Source organism: Elephantulus edwardii, unplaced genomic scaffold, assembly GCF_000299155.1.
Source record: "Elephantulus edwardii isolate Elephantulus edwardi_28Jun2011 unplaced genomic scaffold, EleEdw1.0 scaffold00070, whole genome shotgun sequence".
NCBI classification, from domain to species: Eukaryota; Metazoa; Chordata; class Mammalia; order Macroscelidea; family Macroscelididae; genus Elephantulus; species Elephantulus edwardii.
Window position 1 is genome coordinate 5,317,280 of NW_006399820.1, and position 3,647 is coordinate 5,320,926.

Here is a 3,647-nt window from a genome sequence, read left to right on the forward strand (position 1 = left end):
TCCCGTGACTGGGACAATCGGGATGGGAGTGTCAGAGACAGTGAGATTGGCACAGGACAGAGCAGAGTTTAGGGCTGTTTTACATAGGGTCGTTATGAGTCGCAAGCGACTCGACGGCACATAACAACAATAACAACATATGTATATAGTGGACAAGACTTGGTTAACTAGAATAGATCTTCTATAGAGATTACATTCTGGATCCTCCCACATGTTAGTCATCCTGGTGTCATTAAGGAACCATACTATTCTTATAGTAAAAAGTAAATACAAGAGCTAAGTCCAGTGACAGAGTGGGCTTAAAGTCTGTGGTCACGGCTAATCTGTTTGCATAACATTGACCAAAACAAGTCCTACTCATGAGCAAAACCAATAAAACAGGAAAGATAGCAAAGACAGAGGGTGAATAAAAACTGTGAATAAATGATGTAATTCCTTATGGACATTAATTTACAAGCTTGCTTGAAAAGTTTAGTTGTCAGCTTTGCTTCCAGAATAGCCTATCTTCCATATGCTTATGATCCATTTTCATAATAAAAATCTTTAGCCTTTGCAAATAGTTTATTTGCTTGTGCTTTCATGTTTTCTTAATTGTTTTTTTGGATTCATAGGCATTGTCATTGACTGGCAAACTTGGGCTGTAATGCAATCCCAAAGGTACATGGTTCATGGCCAGCAGCTTCTCCACTGGAGAAGAATGGGCAGGCTCCTACCTTGCAATTAACTGCCTCTGAAAACCTACTGGAGGGTCAGCTATTAGTCAATTCATACTTTACAGTATATAACAATAGCATATATATGTTGTTGTTGTGTGTATGTATATATATGTGAAGTGCTAAAAAAATTACTTGCTATACTCTTTCCTTCTGTGCTTTTGTTTGTTTGTTTGTTTTTAGAGTCAGAGTATATTTATGGGCAGGGCTGGGTTTAACAGGCTATGAGTCCGGAATAGATTCAGGAGGATCCACCTTCTCACTGGCTGGCTTGACAGAGTCCTCTTCATGATGCTGTCTGATGTGCTGATCCAACAGGATGGTCAACGGGAGGGGCTGGTGTCGAAGCAAGGAGTGGATCTGGGCCATTAGGAAGCTGAGTCCTCCAACTAGCTGACCTTGCACTAGGTCTAGGCTAGGAAGCTTGGAGTAGTTGATGAAGCCCTGCTTGCTGTGGATAGTGTCATCAATGCAGCCACCTAATAGTCGCAGGAAAGGCATACTCTTCAAGATTTGTACCATCTCCTTGACCTTGGGCTCTTCACTGACCAGCAGTAGGTTGTGCCTTACAAAAAGGGGCAGCAGATTTCTGTACTTGGACTCTTCCAAGAAGGGTTTCATGACCTGGTTGGGGAAGACCTTCATCAAGATCTTCTGTTTGCGCAGCCAGTGCCTTAAATGGAGCTTGCCCTCTGCACTCAGAGCCACAGTCTGGCAGACAGCTATCATTCGGTTAGCTTGGAAAACAGCTGCTATCTCCCGCCGGAGGAGCCTGATGAGACCTGTCTCCTCCTGGGGAGGCCTGGGAGGACATGGCAGACATCTTGGGTTGATGGCTGGTTTTGGGGGTACATACTCAGTCAAAGCCATCAGTTTCTTCCGCTGAAAGTCCATCACATGGTGGTGCCAGGTAACGGCCTTGGAGCCTTGGCGTACAGTCTGGCAGGTGGGGAGCCGGCCCGTTTGGGGCAGGAGACCCCCTTGCAGCATCCCAACCATGACCGCAGCCATCGCTGCCTCCTTTTGTGCTTTGAGAGCAATAAAATAAGAGAATAATAGTAAAGGATGAGATAAATAATAATAATGATGATGATGTGATGAGAGATAACCAATAGTGAAGGCTAACCTAATATCTATACTATATTAGAACATGTCATATTATATGACATTTAATAATCATAAGAAATAATGATATATGATTTTACACTTGAGGTGAGAACAAGTTTCTTGCTCAATATTTGATGTAGTTGAATTAGAACCCAGATTCAACACCAGATTGTGAGCTCCTTCCAGAAAACCTCTCTAGATGTATGCTTTTTGTGACAATACAAGGCACCTATCATTTTAAAAGCAGACATGCTTCACTCAATTCAGAAATGTGAAGCAAATAAAATGCAATTCTTATTTGATGATATTAAAGCTTTCACTTTCTCTGCTTTGTAGAATTGTTATTCTAATGAGTTTAAAATAAATAGTAAGTACATACTCCAAACTCATTTCCATTCCCAAGATTAGGTAATCCTCAAGGCCTAGCTACCAACAAAGAGCTTTTGCCAATTTGATTTTCTAGCAAGACAGAAAATTAAATTGCAAATACATCCCAAGACATAAGCTGTAACTACTGGCACAATTTAAGGAGACAAACATAAAATTTATCCTCTGTAACAAAGCACCCTCCTGAATGGTCTCCATATTTCTAGCAAATGTATGTACTAAAGGCTTGTGTGCTTCCAATATATAAATCCACAAGTCCAATTTATATGGTTCAGTAGACTTCAACAACATGCGTTAAAGTGAAGTAGTTTTATATTGTATAATGCCTACAATTTGCCCATGGATTAACATTTCTTTTTAATAAGTCAAGGAGAAAATTTCCAATGCTTACAGTTTGCATCCTTTTAGCATGCCAACAAGACAAAGTAAAAACTAAAGCTATAATGCCATTAAAAACAAGAATAAACATTTCTGCTAATTACAGTTCTATAACTTCTCTTCTTTGGAGGAAAAAAGAGAACAAGAAAATGACAACATTGTAAAGGTAAATAAATTAAAAGTGACATTTGAGTCATAAAATTGGTCTATGATAAGAAATTATGTTGCCAACTCAAAGGCCCCACAGTTCAAGTCCACTAGCTGTTCTGAGAGAAATCTAGGCAATCTCCTCCCATGCAATTTGTTGCCTCTGAAGACCCAATGGAGCATCAGCTATGGGTCAGTTCTGACTTGATGATACTCAACAACATACTCATAAAATTCTTTGGTAATTCTTATCTACCAAACAGGAGGACCAAAAGAAGTCCCCATAATGAACCTCATGTAAGCAGTGTATCTGTGTACCAGTGGAGGTTGGCATATTCTTATAATACCAAACAACTCTTAGTGAAGTTTCCCCATTAGTGTGGAACAAGTAAATGAATGTCATAAATGGGGTCTCTAAATGTCACCCAATTGGAAACCCTATGGATCACAATAGACCAATCTATGAATGATCATCTACTGTGCTAATTTGAAGAAAAGTAATGAAAACAACAATCACAACAAACACATACTATTTCCTTCATATTGACCTTCTTAAAAGAAGTAAAATTCTTTTCAGATAAATTTTCAGCAATTCATTCTTACATAAAATATTCTTCCTTATGTATACTTTGGATTGCATTCTTTGATCTGAAACTTTAATTTCAAACATAAGGCTACTGCTAGAAAACCTTACTAAAACGCTTCCTGTCACAAAAATTTTAAGGCCTGATACTGTGGATGCAGATTTCTCCTCCCTTTGAAGCTGCTCTCTAATTTTTTTTTAATTTAGTTGGGTTTTTTGTTTGTTTGTTTGTTTGTTTGTTTGTTTTTATGTCCTGGACTTTCAAAAGGATGTAGAGCTCATTGTTGTAAAGTCAGTCTTACTATTGAGAGCTTACATATGTATGCACATTT

The 3,647-nt window shown here is 38.8% G+C and overlaps 1 pseudogene; it reads right to left on the bottom strand.

Moving 5' to 3' along the window:
- Positions 1-935: 935 nt before the first annotated feature.
- LOC102864719 lies at positions 936-1,724 on the bottom strand (annotated as a pseudogene).
- Between the last annotated feature and the right edge of the window lie 1,923 nt (positions 1,725-3,647).